Below are 21307 nucleotides of genomic sequence, written 5' to 3' on the forward strand. Positions count from 1 at the left end.
TCTCAACCTGCTCCACTACAGCCCAGTTGATGAGAATGGGTGCGTGCTCGGTCCTCCTTTTCCTGTAATCCACAATCATCTCCTTAGTCTTGATCACATTGAGGGAGAGGTTGTTGTCCTGGCACCACACTGCCAGGTCTCTGACCTCCTCCCTATATGCTGTCTCGTTGTTGTTGGTGATCAGGCCTACCACTGTTGTGTCATTGGCAAACTTAATGATGGTGTTGGAGTTGTACCTGGCCGTGCAGTCATGAGTAAACAGGGAGTACAGGAGGGGACTGAGCACGCACCCATGAGGGGCCCCTGTGTTGAGGATCAGCGTGGCGAATGTGTTGTTACCTAACCTTACCACCTGGGGGCGGCCCGTCTGGAAGACCAGGATCAAGTTGCAGAGGGAGGTGTTTAGTCACAGGGTTCTTAGCTTAGTAATGAGATTTGAGGGCACTAGGGTGTTGAACGCTGAGCTGTAGTCAGTGAATAGCATTCTCATGTTGGTGTTACTTTTGTCCAGGTGCGAAAGGGCAGTGTGGAGTGCAATAGAGACTGCATCATCAGTGGAACTGTTGGGGCGGTATGAAAATTGGAGTTTGTCTAGGGTTTCATGGACAATGGTGTTGATGTGAGCCATGACCAGCTTTTCAAAGCACTTCATGACTACGGACGTGAGTGCTACAGGTCTGTAGTCATTTAGGCAGGTTACCTTAGTGTTATTGGGCACAGGGACTATGGTGGTCTACTTGAAACATGGTGGTATTACAGACTCAGTCAGGGACAGGTTGAAAATGTCAGTGAAGACACTTGCCAGTTGGTCAGCTTATACATGGAGTACATGTCCTGGTAATCCGTCTGGCCCTGTGGCCTTGTGAATGTTGATCTGTTTAAAGGTCTTACTCACATCGGCTGTGGATAGCGTGATCACATTGTCGCCCAGAACAGCTTGTGCTCTCGTGCATGTTTCAGTGTTACTTGCCTCGAAGTGAGCATAGAAGTCATTTCTCTCATCTAGTAGACTCGTGTCACTGGGGAGCTCTCGGCTGTGCTTCCCTTTGTAGTCTGTAATAGTTTGCAAGCCCTGCCACATCCAACGAGCATCGGAGCCAATGTAGTACGATTAGATCTTTGTCCTGTATTGATGCTTTGCCTGTTTGATGGTTCATCGGAGGGCGTAGCAGGATTTTTTATAAACTTCCGGGTTAGAGTCCTGCTCCTTGAAAGTGGCAGGAGGATGCCTGTAATCCATGGCTTCTGGTTGGGGTATGTAAGTACAGTCACTGTGGGGACAACGTCATCGATGCACTTATTGATGAAACTAGTGACTGATGTGGTGTACTCCTCAATGCCATCAGAAGAATCCCGGAACATGTTCCAGTCTGTGATAGCAAAACAATCCTGTAGTTTAGCATCTGCTTCATCTGACCACTTTTTTATTGACCGAGTCTCTGGTGCTTCCTGCTTTCATTTTTGCTTGTAAGCAGGAATCAGGAGGATAGAATTATGGTCAGATTTTCCAAATGGAGAGCGAGGGAAAGCTTTGTACACGTCTCTGTGTGTGGAGTAAAGGTGGTCAAGAGTTTTTTCCCTCTGGTTGCAAATTTAACATGCTGATAGAAATGGGGTAAAACTGATTTAAGTTACCCTGCATTAAAGTCCCAGGCCACTAGGTGCGCCCCCTCTGGATGAATGTTTTCCTGTTTGCTTATGGTGGTACATAGCTCATTGAGTGTGGTCTTAGTGCTAGCAGCAGTATGTAGACAACTATTAAAAATACAGAAACTCTCTAGGTAGATAGTGTGGTCTACAGCTTATCATGAGATACTCTACCTCAAGCGAGCAAAACCTCGCAACTTCCTTAGATATCGTGCACAAGCTGTTGTTTACAAATATACATAGACCGCCACCCCTTGTCTTACCAGAGGCTGCTGTTCTATCCTGACGATACAGTGTATAACCTGCCAGCTGTATGTTATTCATGTCATCGTTCAGCCACGACTCGGTGAAACATAAGATCTTAAGGTTTAGGTTTAGATCTTATCTGTCGGATATCAGTTTGTCTCTGTGAATGGCTTGTCCTCTGACAAATCAACTGTACATTTCGGTGTTCCTCAAGGTTCCGTTTTAGGACCACTATTGTTTTCACTATATATTTTACCTCTTGGGGATGTCATTCGAAAACATAATGTTAACTTTCACTGCTATGCGGATGACACATAGCTGTACATCTTGGCCATGTTCTGTTACAATCTCCACTCGGCACAGCCAGAAGAGGACTAGCCACCCCTCATAGCCTGGTTCCTCTCTAGGTTTCTTCCTAGGTTTTGGCCTTTCTAGGGAGTTTTTCCTAGCTAACGTGCTTCAACACCTGCATTGCTTGCTGTTTGGTGTTTTAGGCTTTCTGTACAGCACTTTGAGATATCATCTGATGTATGAAGGGCTATATAAATACATTTGATTTGAAATAAATTTGAGAAGATAAGATATTATTGTATTTAATGTCCCATTGGTAGGAGTTCGTCCAATTTATTATCCAGCGGTTGTATGTTGGCTAGTAGTACGGATGGCAAGGGAAGATTAGCCAATCGTCGGCGGATCCTCACAATGTACCTCTTGCGTCTTTTTCTCCTGCAAATGACAGGGATGTGGACCTGTGCGGGTGTCTGGAGTAAATCCCTCTCGTCCGACTCATTAAAGAGACATTCTTTGTCCAGTTCAAGGTTAGTAATTGCTGTTCTGATTTCTAGAAGCTCTTTTTGGTCATAAGAGACGGTTGCAGCAACATTATGTACAAAATATGTTTAAAACAATGTGGACAAACAAACAAAATAGCACTGTTGGTTAATTAAGAGCCCATGAAACGGCAGCCATCCTCTCTGGCTCCATCTGGCTCCATCTTGTTACTGCTCACAGGCCTCAGTATCACCCATTATCTGACCCAGTAGGCTCACGTTGTTACTCACCACAGTACACAGCAGTACTGTGTGTCCAAAAGTATCCTATTTATTCAAATCAAATACAAAGTGCCAAAGACTGATGACAAAGACTGGTCTGGTCATGAAGGAAATGATTAACCTCATATGCAGCCTGGTTATCAGTTAAGATGTGAAGAAACGTGAATACCACCAGGTGTTCCATGTCATACAGTGAAGGCTAATTGTTTGGTACAAAGACACCTCTTTACATGTGAGATGCCTTTCTTTTACATGTAATTCAATGGTAGAGCTTGAACTGAATACTCCCTGTTCCCCAGTGACTATGTCTCTGTCATGCGTGGCTCTCTAAGTCAGATCCTACACTCTAGAAGTAAAGGTGTTTGGAGCTTTTGGGTTGCCACACCAGTGGAAACATTCTAGTTTAAAAAGGTTCCTCGAGGAACGCTTCTGAAAAGGGTCTATTTGAGGAACCCCTATGTAAAGGTTCAAACCTGAACTTTATTGTCATGGGAGGGGTTCAATTTTGAACATTCCTTATCATTTATTGTAGAGGTGACAGACAATCAGATTGGAGGCGTGGCTTATTGGAAGCGTGGCTTTCAGATAGTTTGGAATAGTTTTGGCCAACCGTCCTTGAATATCTTTACATATTATGTTTTTTATTATAATATTATTAATATTAGCATTGCTGATTACGTATTGTAATAAAGTGGTAACTATTCCAACTTTGGGATTTGCATAGGCTCTTGAGGAACTCATACACCTCTGTTAGCCTCATTAAAGCTACCAAACTGTCATTGTTCAACCTTAACATGTGATAACATAACAGAACAGATGAACAGGAATGAAATGTACTCTAATGGGTGGCCAAACACCTAAATAAAATACTAAGCCACGCCTCCACTCCAGGGATCCTCCAGGAACCCGTTGCTCCATCGAACCATTGAAGGTTTCTCCAAGAACCCCTTAGCTAACAGAAAATGCAAATATGAACCCTTGATGAGTCACTACTAATTCTAAGCATGAACAGGTGTGGGTGTGTATGAGTAAATGGGGGGGAAAAGGATCAAGCATGGATAAGGCTGTTTTGTGAACCAAGGACAAAGAGAGAAATCTGAGCAAATGAAACTTTACAGAGATGGATCTGAAACTTAGATCTGATCTGAGTTTCGGATTTCTATTGTTATGATTTATTACAGCCTTGTGGGTGATCCCATCAAGATTAGAATGGTCCCTTTAGGAGAGACCTGCTCCCCTGTCCATGGCACACAACTGATATGTGATGCTTCATTTACATTTTTTCTTTCCCTAGTTGTACCTCTACTTATAAATGTCAGATGAATCCCTAGGCTTGGTGACGGACACTTGAGGTCATATTGATAGTTTTATAAATAGGGGATACAGGCCACAAAATGTCCTTCCCAAAACGTTATTGTTTCAGCCAAACTAATACTATTGTCCTCTATTCAAAGTGAGAGCTTTTTCTATTGTCAGGAACCAGTGTTTCCTTTTTTATGTCTCTATTTTAGTTTGGTCAGGGCGTGAGTTGGGATGGGCATTCTATGTTTTGTTCTGTGTGTTATATTTCTATGTGTTTGGCCTGGTATGGTTCCCAATCAGAGGCAGCTGTCAATCGTTGTCTCTGATTGAGAACCATACTTAGGCAGCCTGTTTTCCCACTATGGGTTGTGGGTAGTTGTTTTCTGTTTTGTGCGTATTGCACCTTGCAGAACTGTTTGTTTGTTGTGTTGTTTTTTTGTTCAAGTATTTGTATTTATTAAAAGTATTATGAATACTTACCACAATGCACCTTGGTCCTCTTCTCCTTCTCCTGACGACAATCGTTACACAGACGTTCTTATCCAGAGTGACTTACAGGAGCAATTAGAGTTAAGTGCCTTGCTCAAGGGTATATCGACAAATTTCTCACCTAGTCGGCTTGGGGATTCGAACCAACAACTTGTGGTTACTGGCCCAACGCCCTTAGCCTAGTAGCCTATCTCCAGGCCCATTGTACTGTTGTCATGGCTACTATAAGTGATGTATATATCTCCCTTTTCCCAATGAGAGTTCAACAAAGAAGAAGAAGAAAGTCCTAAAGGACTTATCCGAGGCAGACAGGGGTTGGAGCACTCAACCATGGGAGTTCATTCACATGCAATTTGGAGGATTATTGTCAGGTGTGATTGTCAGTTCCCGTGTAGTTTCAAAAAGAAAACGTGTAAAGTGTTAGTACTACTGCTATGACAAGACATACACAAACACCAAGCACTGGCCAGTGGCAGGCGACTGAACATGTTGGTGGTCTGTCCTCTTAGATCAGGTTTGAGTGTGGCGGCACAATATGTCCTTACATTTGTGTTTGTGTTTGATTGTGTAGGGATCAGATTTAACACTGTGGGGGCACAGCACTTAGACTTCCACTTGCACTAGTTTCCTCTCCTTTTATGTGGATGTCATGGTGGACCATGGTTCCCCCCCCAGAGAACACACCAGATCAGGCTTCAGTACACAGCCCTTGGAGGGGGCAGAATGGTAGATAGGTAGCTCAGCTGGAAGACATCCAACTGGCATAATCAAGGTGTTGACAGACACCTCAAGGTCACAGGGCAGTTTCACACCTCTGGGAGGACACATGGACAGTATCAGTGTGATAGCTGTGAAAGTGACGTTTTATGGATTAGGGACCAACATGGAGCTGATCTGGCCACCTCTGGTTTGACCTACTAATGAGAGATATAATGAAATGGATTCAGTGTCTTTAGAGAGGAAAATGTGATATTGCGGTAAGTTAGGTCTTTTACAGGAATCCACGACAACAGGGCATGAAAAAATCCCAAGCCCCCAGGAAAATGAACTCTTTTGTGTTGTTTAAGATCATATCTAAGAGAAGGGTTGTGTGTTGATGTCTGTAGGTCTAGGGAAATCACCTATATCTAAAAGAAAATTGGACGGGACGGTTATAGGCATGTTTCCCGGACACTTCTCCTCAGACACCCAGAAGAGAACAACAGGGAAACGGAATATTCTACAACAAAACACACAACTTGGCACCGGGCTGGGACAGAGCAAGGGGAACACAAAGACGTCTGATAGAAAAACTCAATAAGTGTCGGTTTTGTCTGCGATATCCACAGGGTGAAAACAATGGGCGGGAGGGTGTCAGGTGAACAAATGATAGTTAAGGGGGACCAAAGTCGATACACATTCTCAGAAGTGAAGGGGCTTTTTTTCCTGTAATGTAATATTCTAAATCTGGCCTAGTTTTTATCAACATAATCTCTGTCCCTTTGTGTAGGGGAATGGTGGATGGACAGTTGGCTGAGTAGTACTAGAATAGTGTGATAGGGATGTCCTGCGGCCATAGAGGCAATAGGTTGAGGTGGCTGAATGATACTGGTAGTAATAATAGTACTGAGGTAGCTGTTGTTACCAAGTAAATGGTTGCAGAGTTCCAGTAGAATAGACTCCTGTGTGAACCCTCTTGTGTTCCTCTTAACACACACCGGCCTCTGGAATATGGGGGGCAATTTTGCGACACCAAGATGTTATCTTTTAAAACATTTGACATTTACAAAATAACTGTTTGTAAATCATTTCATTTAAAATAAAATGATCAGATTCAGTCAAATTTCTCTAATACAACAATCTTCTAAAAACTTCAACATCTGGAAAGCATGTTTTCCTCACTAAAAGACATTCAGAAGTTTTTCTAATTGTAAACTGATGATGTAATGATGGTTACATGACATGAACCAACAAATAGTAATTTGATTCCTTTAGGATTCCTTTTCTTTGCATAATACTTTGACATAACTATTACAGTACGGGTAAGTGGGAAAGGGGGATACCTAGTCAGTTGTCCAACTGAATGTATTCAACTGAAATGTGGCTTCCGCATTTAACCCATTTTACCACATAATTCCTCAGTAAATACCAGGTAAAACATGACTGGTACCCATTGATGTTGAAAGAATGTTCTCCTATCTCCATGTGGCAGCCTCACCCTGTTGGCCCTGTGCCTGCTTGCTCTGCCTCGGTCCTGGGGGGGGGGGGGGGGGGTGGAGAGCTGGGGGAAGTGTCCGCTGGAAAAACACATTGCTGGGCAGTAGAGGTGAGTCTGACTGGGTAGAACTCCTTCTGTGGTGGGAGACAGACAGCACCTGCTGCTCTCACACTGTGAGTGAGTGAGTGAGTGAGTGAGTGAGTGAGTGAGTGAGTGAGTGAGTGAGTGAGTGAGTGAGTGAGTGGTGAGTGAGTGATGGTGGTGAGTGAGTGAGCGAGCGAGCGAGTGGTGAGTGAGTGAGTGAGTGAGCGAGCGAGAGAATATAGTGTCGGATTAGACAACACTGGGTGGGAAGCATCTCAGCTGTTCTTCTCCTTGGTCTTTGATTTCTGCATAGTGCATCTTTAAATTGTGACGTGATAATGAAATGAATAAAGTAGTCATGATGAGGCCCAGTCATGACAGTGTCATATGGGCAGAGGTGGATTGGTTGCTGGTCCTTACATGGAGATCTGTAGCTTGGGTTCTTGTATGAGTGCTGGAATGCTGGAGGAGGACTGGAGTGGGTGAGATTGGAGGTCTCCAGAGAACAGTTCTCGGATTGTAAACAGTTCTCTTGACATGAACTGAAGCCACAACGTCTCATGTGCCCATTCATCCACTGGCACATTGAATGTTCCCCTTCAAAGCACTGTGAGTACCCCTATCAATTTTCCCTCATTACTTTATGTAGACTCAATCGCATAAACAATCACATTATTACACCTCAAAGATTTTACTCCTTGCTTAGACTAACTAATTCTTAGCTCTTTTGTCTGTATAGTGTCTTGTGTTATTTAAAAAAAAATCTTCCCAGTAAAATCCTGTCCTGCACTGGTCAAGCCTCTGAACACCTCAACTCATGCCTCATACCCTCATTCAATCACTGCTGTGATCCCTTCCCAACACTGTAAGTAGCCCTCTCATTCCCATTCCCCATAATATTGTACTATAAATGTCTTTATTAAATGCTTTAGCTTGAAATAATTAGTCTTTCATGGTTTTTGAAACACACGTTGTGGTCTCCGTGCGTTCCGTGCCTGTGCCGTGGGTCTCCCATCCTCCTCAATGTTTCAAGTCACCAGCCTCCACTAGTGTTGATGCATGTACAATGTACATGAAGGAAACACAGATGGTGTAATTCGTCCAATTAGGTTTAGCTGTTCACACTTAACATTACAGAGGCTTATACCAGTGTAAATAACAGAGCAATAATCTATGTAACTACTCTGTAAAAAAGCTTGTACGTACATGCAGTAATCATTAAGGTATTTGAGTGAGAGAGAGAGTGAGAGAAAGAGTGAGAGAGAGAGTGAGAGAGAGAGTGAGAGAGAGAGTGAGTGAAAGAGTGAGTGAACAAATACATGGCAAAACAAAGAATGAACAGCTATGCTATGAGTAAATGAGTGTGTTACATTATGTGGAAAGACCACCAGGGGGCAGGCTGTGCCCACGGTTAGAAGCCCAGCCCGGGGTGTGAGTGCAGGGGATCCGAGGCAGCTAAGCACACCTGGCGGCACTAATCACATATTCTCTTCCTCCTACATAAGTTACGGGAGAACCAGTAGTGGGGAGAGCTCGGTGGAAAAGGGACGTGTTTATTCTCCAAACGGAGGACTTACCTGACAGGCGATAGAAGAAAGGAAAGGACCACCTCTTGGGAATGGCAAACACGGATTGTCACCACCACCAGAAATGAGCTCTCCACAAACGTATAGTTAAGATGGTGACACACCCGTGATTTATGTTATAGAAGAGAAAATACCTCCATAGAGAACTTTGTTCTAGGTCAAAACCTGCTCCGGACTTGTTTATTCCACCTTTCCGCTTTAGAGCAACAGACAAAATACTTGGCCCGCTCACAGTTACCTCCCGGAGGACTGGGCTCCCCACACAGTGACAGGGGTGGCGAGGGGGTGAGCAGACCCGGGGGACTGGGCTCCCCACACAGTGACAGGGGTGGCGAGGGGGTGAGCAGACCCGGGGGACTGGGCTCCCCACACAGTGACAGAGGGGGTGAGCAGACCCGGAGGACTGGGCTCCCCACACAGTGACAGGGGTGGCGAGGGGGTGAGCAGACCCGGCGGACTGGGCTACCCACACAGTGACAGAGGGGGTGAGCAGACCCGGAGGACTGGGCTCCCCACACAGTGACAGGGGTGGTGAGGGGGTGAGCAGACCCGGAGGACTGGGCTCCCCACACAGTGACAGGGGTGGTGAGCAGACCCGGAGGACTGGGCTCCCCACACAGTGACAGGGGTGGTGAGGGGGTGAGCAGACCCGGGGGACTGGGCTCCCCACACAGTGACAGGGGTGGTGAGGGGGTGAGCAGACCCGGGGGACTGGGCTCCCCACACAGTGACAGAGGGGGTGAGCAGACCCGGAGGACTGGGCTCCCCACACAGTGACAGAGGGGGTGAGCAGACCCGGAGGACTGGGCTCCCCACACAGTGACAGAGGGGGTGAGCAGACCCGGAGGACTGGGCTCCCCACACAGTGACAGAGGGGGTGAGCAGACCCGGAGGACTGGGCTCCCCACACAGTGACAGAGGGGTGAGCAGACCCGGGGGACTGGGCTCCCCACACAGTGACAGGGGTGGTGACCGGGGGTGACACAGTGACAGGGGTGGTGAGGGGTGAGCAGACCCGGCGGACTGGGCTCCCCACACAGTGACAGAGGGGTGAGCAGACCCGGCGGACTGGGCTCCCACACAGTGACAGGGGTGGTGAGGGGGTGAGCAGACCCGGGGACTGGGCTCCCCACACAGTGACAGAGGGGTGAGCAGACCCGGAGGACTGGGCTCCCCACACAGTGACAGAGGGGTGAGCAGACCCGGAGGACTGGGCTCCCACACAGTGACAGAGGGGTGAGCAGACCCGGAGGACTGGGCTCCCCACACAGTGACAGAGGGGGTGAGCAGACCTGGGGGACTGGGCTCCGCACACAGTGACAGGGGGGTGAGGGTGAGCAGACCCGGGGACTGGGCTCCCACACAGTGACAGAGGGGTGAGCAGACCCGGGGGACTGGGCTCCCACACAGTGACAGGGGTGGTGAGGGGTGAGCAGACCCGGAGGACTGGGCTCCCCACACAGTGACAGAGGGGGTGAGCAGACCCGGAGGACTGGGCTCCCCACACAGTGACAGAGGGGGTGAGCAGACCCGGAGGACTGGGCTCCCCACACAGTGACAGGGGTGGCGAGGGGTGAGCAGACCCGGAGGACTGGGCTCCCCACACAGTGACAGGGTGGTGAGGGGGTGAGCAGACCCGGAGGACTGGGCTCCCCACACAGTGACAGAGGGGGTGAGCAGACCGGGGGACTGGGCTCCCCACAGTGACAGGGGTGGTGAGGGGGTGAGCAGACCCGGGGGACTGGGCTCCCCCACACAGTGACAGGGGTGGTGAGGGGTGAGCAGACCCGGGGGACTGGGCTCCCCACACAGTGACAGAGGGGGTGAGCAGACCCGGGGACTGGGCTCCCACACAGTGACAGGGTGGTGAGGGGGTGAGCAGACCCGGGGACTGGGCTCCCACACAGTGACAGGGGTGGTGAGGGGTGAGCAGACCCGGAGGACTGGGCTCCCCACAGTGACAGAGGGGGTGAGCAGACCCGGAGGACTGGGCTCCCCACACAGTGACAGAGGGGGTGAGCAGACCCGGGGACTGGGCTCCCCACACAGTGACAGGGGTGGTGAGGGGGGTGAGCAGACCCGGAGGACTGGGCTCCCCACACAGTGACAGGGGTGGTGAGGGGGGTGAGCAGACCCGGAGGACTGGGCTCCCCACATAGTGACAGAGGGGTGAGCAGACCCGGAGGACTGGGCTCCCACACAGTGACAGAGGGGGGGGTGAGCAGACCCGGGGGACTGGGCTCCCCACACAGTGACAGGGGTGGTGAGGGGGTGAGCAGACCCGGGGGACTGGGCTCCCCACACAGTGACAGAGGGGGTGAGCAGACCCGGGGGACTGGGCTCCCCACACAGTGACAGGGGTGGTGAGGGGGTGAGCAGACCCGGGGGACTGGGCTCCCCACACAGTGACAGGGGTGGTGAGGGGGTGAGCAGACCCGGAGGACTGGGCTCCCCACATAGTGACAGAGGGGGTGAGCAGACCCGGAGGACTGGGCTCCCCACACAGTGACAGAGGGGGTGAGCAGACCCGGGGACTGGGCTCCCCACACAGTGACAGGGGTGGTGAGGGGGTGAGCAGACCCGGAGGACTGGGCTCCCCACACAGTGACAGGGGTGGTGAGGGGGTGAGCAGACCCGGAGGACTGGGCTCCCACATAGTGACAGAGGGGTGAGCAGACCCGGGGACTGGGCTCCCACACAGTGACAGAGGGGGTGAGCAGACCCGGGGGACTGGGCTCCCCACACAGTGACAGGGGTGGTGAGGGGGTGAGCAGACCCGGGGGACTGGGCTCCCCACACAGTGACAGGGGTGGTGAGGGGGTGAGCAGACCCGGAGGACTGGGCTCCCCACATAGTGACAGGGGTGGTGAGGGGTGAGCAGACCCGGGGGACTGGGCTCCCACACAGTGACAGGGGTGAGGGGTGAGCAGACCCGGAGGACTGGGCTCCCCACATAGTGACAGGAGTGGCGAGGGGTGAGCAGACCCGGGGGACTGGGCTCCCACACAGTGACAGGGGTGGTGAGGGGGTGAGCAGACCCGGGGACTGGGCTCCCACACAGTGACAGGGGTGGTGAGGGGGGTGAGCAGACCCGGAGGACTGGGCTCCCCACACAGTGACAGAGGGGGTGAGCAGACCCGGAGGACTGGGCTCCCCACACAGTGACAGAGGGGTGAGCAGACCCGGAGGACTGGGCTCCCCACACAGTGACAGGGGGTGAGCAGACCCGGGGGACTGGGCTCCCACACAGTGACAGGGGTGGTGAGGGGGGTGAGCAGACCCGGGGGACTGGGCTCCCCACACAGTGACAGGGGTGGCGAGGGGGTGAGCAGACCCGGCGGACTGGGCTCCCCACACAGTGACAGGGGTGGTGAGGGGGTGAGCAGACCCGGAGGACTGGGCTCCCCACACAGTGACAGGGGTGGTGAGGGGGTGAGCAGACCCGGAGGACTGGGCTCCCCACACAGTGACAGAGGGGGTGAGCAGACCCGGAGGACTGGGCTCCCCACACAGTGACAGGGGTGGTGAGGGGGTGAGCAGACCCGGGGGACTGGGCTCCCCACACAGTGACAGAGGGGGTGAGCAGACCCGGGGGACTGGGCTCCCCACACAGTGACAGGGGTGGTGAGGGGGTGAGCAGACCCGGAGGACTGGGCTCCCCACACAGTGACAGGGGTGCTGAGGGGGTGAGCAGACCCGGGGGACTGGGCTCCCCACACAGTGACAGGGGTGGCGAGGGGGTGAGCAGACCCGGCGGACTGGGCTCCCCACACAGTGACAGGGGTGGTGAGGGGGTGAGCAGACCCGGAGGACTGGGCTCCCCACACAGTGACAGAGGGGGTGAGCAGACCCGGGGGACTGGGCTCCCCACACAGTGACAGGGATGGTGAGGGGGTGAGCAGACCCGGAGGACTGGGCTCCCCACACAGTGACAGAGGGGGTGAGCAGACCCGGCGGACTGGGCTCCCCACACAGTGACAGGGGTGGTGAGGGGGTGAGCAGACCCGGAGGACTGGGCTCCCCACACAGTGACAGAGGGGGTGAGCAGACCCGGAGGACTGGGCTCCCCACACAGTGACAGAGGGGGTGAGCAGACCCGGAGGACTGGGCTCCCCACACAGTGACAGGGGTGGCGAGGGGGTGAGCAGACCCGGAGGACTGGGCTCCCCACACAGTGACAGGGGTGGTGAGGGGGTGAGCAGACCCGGAGGACTGGGCTCCCACACAGTGACAGAGGGTGAGCAGACCCGGGGGACTGGGCTCCCCACACAGTGACAGGGGTGGTGAGGGGTGAGCAGACCCGGGGGACTGGGCTCCCCACACAGTGACAGGGGTGGTGAGGGGGTGAGCAGACCCGGGGGACTGGGCTCCCACACACAGTGACAGAGGGTGAGCAGACCCGGGGGACTGGGCTCCCACACAGTGACAGGGGTGGTGAGGGGTGAGCAGACCCGGGGGACTGGGCTCCCACACAGTGACAGGGGTGGTGAGGGGGGTGAGCAGACCCGGAGGACTGGGCTCCCCACATAGTGACAGAGGGGGTGAGCAGACCCGGAGGACTGGGCTCCCCACACAGTGACAGAGGGGGTGAGCAGACCCGGGGGACTGGGCTCCCACACAGTGACAGGGGTGGTGAGGGGGTGAGCAGACCCGGAGGACTGGGCTCCCCACACAGTGACAGAGGGGGTGAGCAGACCCGGGGGACTGGGCTCCCCACATAGTGACAGAGGGGGTGAGCAGACCCGGGGGACTGGGCTCCCCACATAGTGACAGAGGGGGTGAGCAGACCCGGCGGACTGGGCTCCCCACACAGTGACAGGGGTGGTGAGGGGGTGAGCAGACCCGGAGGACTGGGCTCCCCACATAGTGACAGAGGGTGAGCAGACCCGGAGGACTGGGCTCCCCACACAGTGACAGAGGGGTGAGCAGACCCGGGGACTGGGCTCCCACACAGTGACAGGGGTGGTGAGGGGGTGAGCAGACCCGGGGGACTGGGCTCCCCACACAGTGACAGGGGTGGTGAGGGGGTGAGCAGACCCGGAGGACTGGGCTCCCCACATAGTGACAGGGGTGGTGAGGGGGTGAGCAGACCCGGGGGACTGGGCTCCCCACACAGTGACAGGGGTGGCGAGGGGGTGAGCAGACCCGGAGGACTGGGCTCCCCACATAGTGACAGGGGTGGCGAGGGGGTGAGCAGACCCGGGGGACTGGGCTCCCCACACAGTGACAGGGGTGGTGAGGGGGTGAGCAGACCCGGGGGACTGGGCTCCCCACACAGTGACAGGGGTGGTGAGGGGGTGAGCAGACCCGGAGGACTGGGCTCCCCACACAGTGACAGAGGGGGTGAGCAGACCCGGAGGACTGGGCTCCCCACACAGTGACAGAGGGGGTGAGCAGACCCGGAGGACTGGGCTCCCCACACAGTGACAGAGGGGGTGAGCAGACCCGGGGGACTGGGCTCCCCACACAGTGACAGGGGTGGTGAGGGGGTGAGCAGACCCGGGGACTGGGCTCCCACACAGTGACAGGGGTGGCGAGGGGGTGAGCAGACCCGGCGGACTGGGCTCCCCACACAGTGACAGGGGTGGTGAGGGGGTGAGCAGACCCGGAGGACTGGGCTCCCCACACAGTGACAGAGGGGGTGAGCAGACCCGGAGGACTGGGCTCCCCACACAGTGACAGGGGTGGTGAGGGGTGAGCAGACCCGGGGACTGGGCTCCCCACACAGTGACAGAGGGGTGAGCAGACCCGGGTGACTGGGCTCCCACACAGTGACAGGGGTGGTGAGGGGTGAGCAGACCCGGAGGACTGGGCTCCCACACAGTGACAGGGGTGCTGAGGGGGTGAGCAGACCCGGGGACTGGGCTCCCCACACAGTGACAGAGGGGGTGAGCAGACCCGGGGGACTGGGCTCCCCACATAGTGACAGAGGGGGTGAGCAGACCCGGCGGACTGGGCTCCCCACACAGTGACAGGGGTGGTGAGGGGGTGAGCAGACCCGGAGGACTGGGCTCCCCACATAGTGACAGAGGGGGTGAGCAGACCCGGAGGACTGGGCTCCCCACACAGTGACAGAGGGGGTGAGCAGACCCGGGGGACTGGGCTCCCCACACAGTGACAGGGGTGGTGAGGGGGTGAGCAGACCCGGGGACTGGGCTCCCCACACAGTGACAGGGGTGGTGAGGGGGGTGAGCAGACCCGGAGGACTGGGCTCCCACACAGTGACAGGGGTGGCGAGGGGGTGAGCAGACCCGGAGGACTGGGCTCCCCACATAGTGACAGGGGTGGCGAGGGGGTGAGCAGACCCGGGGGACTGGGCTCCCCACACAGTGACAGGGGTGGCGAGGGGGTGAGCAGACCCGGGGGACTGGGCTCCCCACACAGTGACAGGGGTGGTGAGGGGGTGAGCAGACCCGGGGGACTGGGCTCCCCACACAGTGACAGGGGTGGTGAGGGGGTGAGCAGACCCGGGGGACTGGGCTCCCCACACAGGGGTGGTGAGGGGGTGAGCAGACCCGGAGGACTGGGCTCCCCACACAGTGACAGAGGGGGTGAGCAGACCCGGAGGACTGGGCTCCCCACACAGTGACAGAGGGGGTGAGCAGACCCGGAGGACTGGGCTCCCCACACAGTGACAGAGGGGGTGAGCAGACCCGGAGGACTGGGCTCCCCACACAGTGACAGAGGGGGTGAGCAGACCCGGGGGACTGGGCTCCCCACACAGTGACAGGGGTGGTGAGGGGGTGAGCAGACCCGGGGGACTGGGCTCCCCACACAGTGACAGGGGTGGCGAGGGGGTGAGCAGACCCGGCGGACTGGGCTCCCCACACAGTGACAGCGGTGGTGAGGGGGTGAGCAGACCCGGAGGACTGGGCTCCCCACACAGTGACAGGGGTGGTGAGGGGGTGAGCAGACCCGGAGGACTGGGCTCCCCACACAGTGACAGAGGGGGTGAGCAGACCCGGAGGACTGGGCTCCCCACACAGTGACAGGGGTGGTGAGGGGGTGAGCAGACCCGGGGGACTGGGCTCCCCACACAGTGACAGAGGGGGTGAGCAGACCCGGGGGACTGGGCTCCCCACACAGTGACAGGGGTGGTGAGGGGGTGAGCAGACCCGGCGGACTGGGCTCCCCACACAGTGACAGGGGTGGTGAGGGGGTGAGCAGACCCGGAGGACTGGGCTCCCCACACAGTGACAGGGGTGGTGAGGGGGTGAGCAGACCCGGAGGACTGGGCTCCCCACACAGTGACAGGGGTGGTGAGGATGATTGGGAAGATGGACTGGGCTCCCCACACAGTGACAGGGGTGTGGAGGATGATTGGGAAGAGGGACTGGGCTCCCCACACAGTGACAGGGGTGTGGAGGATGATTGGGAAGAGGGACTGGGCTCCCCACACAGTGACAGGGGTGTGGAGGATGATTGGGAAGAGGGACTGGGCTCCCCACACAGTGACAGGGGTGTGGAGGATGATTGGGAAGAGGGACTGGGCTCCCCACACAGTGACAGGGGTGTGGAGGATGATTGGGAAGAGGGACTGGGCTCCCCACACAGTGACAGGGGTGGTGAGGGGGTGAGCAGACCCGGAGGACTGGGCTCCCCACACAGTGACAGGGGTGTGGAGGATGATTGGGAAGAGGGACTGGGCTCCCCACACAGTGACAGGGGTGTGAAGGATGAGTGGAGAGGGGGACTGGGCTCCCCACACAGTGACAGGGTTGTGGAGGATGATTGGGAAGAGGGACTGGGCTCCCCACACAGTGACAGGGGTGTGGAGGATGATTGGGAAGAGGGACTGGGCTCCCCACACAGTGACAGGGGTGGTGAGGATGATTGGGAAGAGGGACTGGGCTCCCCACACAGTGACAGTGGTGTGGAGGATGATTGGGAAGAGGGACTGGGCTCCCCACACAGTGACAGGGGTGTGGGGGATGATGAGTGGAGAGGGGGACTGGGCTCCCCACACAGTGACAGGGGTGTGAAGGATGAGTGGAGAGGGGGACTGGGCTCCCCACACAGTGACAGGGGTGTGGGGGATGATGAGTGGGGAGGGGAGAGCTGCTGCTCACACACGTTCCTGTCAATCAGCCCTTTAATGTCCTCTAGGTGCATCTCTATCCTGAATATCTCTCCCTCCACACGCAAAATAACCGATAATATGCATCACTGCGACCTGTATGCTCTCATTGGCTGGCCCTCACTACATATTTGTCACCAAACCAACTGGCTCCACGTCATCTATAAGTCTTTGTTTGGTAAAATCCCCGCCTTATCTCAGCTCACTGGTCACAATCGCAACACCCACCCGTAGCACACACTCCAGCAGGTATATTTCACTGGTCATCCCCAAAGCCAACACTTCCTTTGGCTGCCTTTCCTTCCAGTTCTCTGCTGCCAATGACTGGAACGAACTGCAAAAATCACTGAAGCTGGATTCTTATATCTCCCTCTCTAACTTTAAGCATCAGCTGTCAGAGCAGCTTACCGATGGCTGTGTACAGGTACAGTAAATCTGTAAATAGCACACCCAACTACCTCATCCCCATATTGTTATTTATCCTCTTGCTCTTTTGCGCCCCTGTATATCTACTTGCACATCATCATCTGCACATCTATCACTCCAGTGTTAATGCTAAATCATAATTATTTTTGCCTCTATGGCCTATTTATTGCCTTACCTCCCTACTCTAATTGTTTGTGGAATGACTAGACCAAGGTGCAGCGTGATAGGCATACATCGTTATTTTTATTGAAGACACCAAAAGCAAAATAACAATGACAAAAAACAAAAGCACACAGTTCTGTAAGGCAAAATAAACTATACGGAAAACAAGATCCCACAAAATCCAAAATGAAAATGACAACTTATATATGATCCCCAATCAGAGACAACGATAGACAGCTGCCTCTGATTGGGAATCATACTCAGCCAAAACCACAAAGAAATAGAAAACAGATTTTCCCACCCGAGTCACACCTTGACCTAACCAAACATAGAGAATAATAAGGATCTCTAAGGTCAGGGTGTGACAGTCCTCCCCCCCCCCCAAAGGTGCGGACTCCGGCCGCAAACCTGAACCTATAGGGGAGGGTCCGGGTGGGCATCTACTCTCGGTGGAGGCTCCGGTGCGGGATGCCGACCCCGCTCCGCTTGAGGCTCCCCCCACTTCGGTGACCGAAATGGGATCGTCGCCGGGACCTCCGGACCGTAGATCGTCGCCAGAGGCTCTGGACTGGGAACCCTTGCTGGAGGCTCTGGACTGTACTGACCTGGTTACACATCTACAATTGTTGTTGGAAAAGTGCTGGAAAAATCTATGTTAAAATAAAACAGCTGAGCCAGCACAGTACAGTTCTGGTTGGCCATAGCGTGAGTCAGGCAGACATGTACTGTATAACTCAACCTTCTCACACACAATAAGACACTGTACATCAGTTGACCTCTAAACTCTCGGGTCGATCTGGCCTGTGTTCCTGGCATGGCCCATGTAGTTCTGCATCTCCAGAGCTCTGTGCTCTTTCTTACAGATGCACCTTCTCTCCAGCTGGTCCTGGGGATCCATCATACTTTTAAACACCTAGACACAGGACAATGGCCATGGTTTGATATAGCATTATGACACAACAATATACTCTGCTTACAGAATCAAGGATATGAGAATCAACTGTTATTATACAATGGGTGGGTCTAATCCTGAATGCTGATTGGTTAAAACCGCATTCCAGGTGGTGTCTATTCCAGCTGCTGATGTTAAAATGCCTATTTAATCTGTTCCATCTGACTGCGCAATCCATTGTCTCATCAGCCCAGCCAGGCAATTTATAAACTTTAGAACACAGTCCTGAACAGAAATATACTTTTTAAGTAAATTAAAATCAATTAACCATTTGTTGCTCTTCAATAGTAATTGACATGGTATTCAACACATTTTGAATTCATCCACCTGTAAAATTCAAATTAAGGGTGGTAATGCACCACTATAAAGCTTTAGTTTGCTTTACAGGTTACCTTCTGCATAAACCGACTGACAATATCCCTCAACTCCCTAGCCATTCTTTCCCCTTCACTCAGACTCGGTTTGTCAGTGTGGGTTTGAGAAGTGTTGGGCTGGTTAGAGTGGTTTTGTTGGTTTGGCTCCTCAGTGAATTGTCCTGCAAACACAAAAGCTGAGACGGTGCAGATCCAGTTTATGTTATGGCCTAAATCCTACATCATTGAAAATGGAAAGTATCTTATTGGTAATTGATGATGATTTAATGTGAAAAAATATAATATAATGAGAAATTACTCATTTCATTCCTCAAGTTGCATCATCTCATGTAAACTGGTTATGTAATACATTTGTAATCTTTTTCTCTCAATACTTTGTCCTTGAATTTTTTTTAGGGGGTGAACCCTCACTCTTAGATTGTGACTGTGCGTGTAACCAGAATCATATGTCATCCGACCCCATTTGTCACTAAGGAAACAGGTGGCTCTTGGCCAGGTAATTTGTAACAGATCAAGGACCAGTCATAATATCAGATGTCAGAGACAGCATCTTGCCTGATGGAGATAAGGTGTTGGGGAGGTCTTCTTGGTCACCACAGTCAAACTACAGGGTAAGATTAGATAGCGCTTGTGTCTGTTGAAAGAAATGGTTACAAGTTGTACAACATTTCCATTGAGACTTTTTTTGATTGTTTAAAACGTGATAATAGTATGAAGGTTATTTAAGTCCATTTAACAGAGCAAAGACGAGTCCATTGTAGAGTCTCATCTGATCAATGAAGTTTTCTGCATAGTCAGCAGTTAATCATATTTAGCCTCAAAGAGAGATATGAGAGAGATGTGTTATGCATTAAGGATGTGTGACTCATTTGTAGAGTGGTTTACATGGCAGACTAAACTGGCCCTCTGAACCCACCTGTAAATGATGCACCAGTCCTGGGATGGTCTCTGTCTGTTTGTCCTGGTCTCTGAACACGTAGAGCCTCTATGAGGGCTGAATAGAGGCCTCATTTACTCTGTTGTAGAGCCTCTATGAGGGCTGAATAGAGTCCTCCATCACTATTGTAGAGCCTCTCTGAGGGCTGAATAGAGTCCTCCATCACTATTGTAGAGACTCTGTGAGGGCTGAATAGAGTCCTCCATCACTCTATTGTAGAGCCTCTCTGAGGGCTGAATAGAGTCTTCCATCACCCTATTGATCACCTCCAAAGCAGATGATCTACCCAGTGAGGACTCAGGCCTGGAGAAGATGGGGGGCCTGGAGAAGAAGGGTGGCCTGGAGAAGATGGGGGGCCTGGAGAAGATGGGTGACTGGCTGACAGGTCTCACCGGACTGCTGGTACTCTTTGAGATTTTCACCTTGGAGAAGTCAGGGAGCAGGTAGTGGACTTCAAATCAAAATCTAATTTTATTTGTCCACTTACAGTGAAATGCTTACCTACAAGCCCTAACTAACAATGCAGTAATTTTTGCGATGTGTGGGCGTGAGTGAGGTGAGTATAATGGTAGGTTTGTGTGTGAGCAGTGCTTGACAGGGGCAGGAGCTCACCAGAGCTGAGTACCGGCACCTAACAGGTTCTACTACTTGAGTTCCTGCACCTCTTACAGAATATTGGCTTAAACTATTGCAGTCAGTAGTTCCTGCACCTAAATATAAACAGTACCGTCACACAAAAAGAGCACCGGCACCTATTTCAGTCCAAGTCAAGCGCTGTGTGTGTAGCCTCGCCTACAGTACGTGGGTGTGTGTATGAGTGATGTGTGTATGAGTGGTGAGAGACTTGATAAACTTGCTCTTCAGCATAACAAGTATTTGATGATCCAGTGTTAGAAGTTCAAAAGCATGGCAGACTAAGCTGTATGCAGTCGGTATAAGTGCAATTATATTAGTACAACTAAACTTATAAAATAAAACAAATCTCTATCCTGCTGAGAAGTCTGTGCCACCTCTCAAAACAATCAACCACAAGACCTGCTGGCAAGTTATCAGCGTATACCTGTTGAACCCAATGAAACTCACCTGACCTGGCCCCAATCTCATCTATTTATAATGTGTTATATGCTACACAGCATTGTTTCTTATGGGATCTTCAAGTTCTGACATAACCCACCAGTTACGTCTGTCACATTGTTTCAAGATCTAAGGCAGTCGAATGTATGTGGCTTCATCAATAATGTACATTGTATCACGTCTGAACTTGACGTGCGAGAGGAGGAGTTTGATCGCTTCAGTAAACTCCCGAAAAAAGTATGGGGGAGCAGCGAGCTCACTTCACTCTCTTCCTCCCCTGCTGCTGACAAACGCCGAGCTTTTGAAAGCACTTGTGTGTTTTGGCCAACTTCTCAATTTATGCAAACAATACTAACTTAGCCTGTCAGTTTGCTAGCAGCTATCTACATTTTATTAACAGCTAGCTACTGCCTAACGTTCTGCTTTTTCAGGCAGTCCGTTTACTTACTAGTTTTCAACCCCCCAAACTGAGATGTTTGCATTAGTAAACGCCATTATAGTCGAGAATGACTTTGTTTTATTCTTCTGATTATTGCATATTTTGCTGACACACTTGACACCTTGAAACTGCATGAGGATAACGTGATTTACTCTCTCATCCTACAGCTAAAATTCATTATTGAAATGTCATTGGTCCACAGACGGGTATAATGGGCGTGGCTATCTTTGAACCTGTTCCGCTGATTGGCTACTGGACTAACA

Source organism: Oncorhynchus nerka, linkage group LG9b (assembly GCF_034236695.1).
Source record: "Oncorhynchus nerka isolate Pitt River linkage group LG9b, Oner_Uvic_2.0, whole genome shotgun sequence".
NCBI lineage: Eukaryota > Metazoa > Chordata > Actinopteri > Salmoniformes > Salmonidae > Oncorhynchus > Oncorhynchus nerka.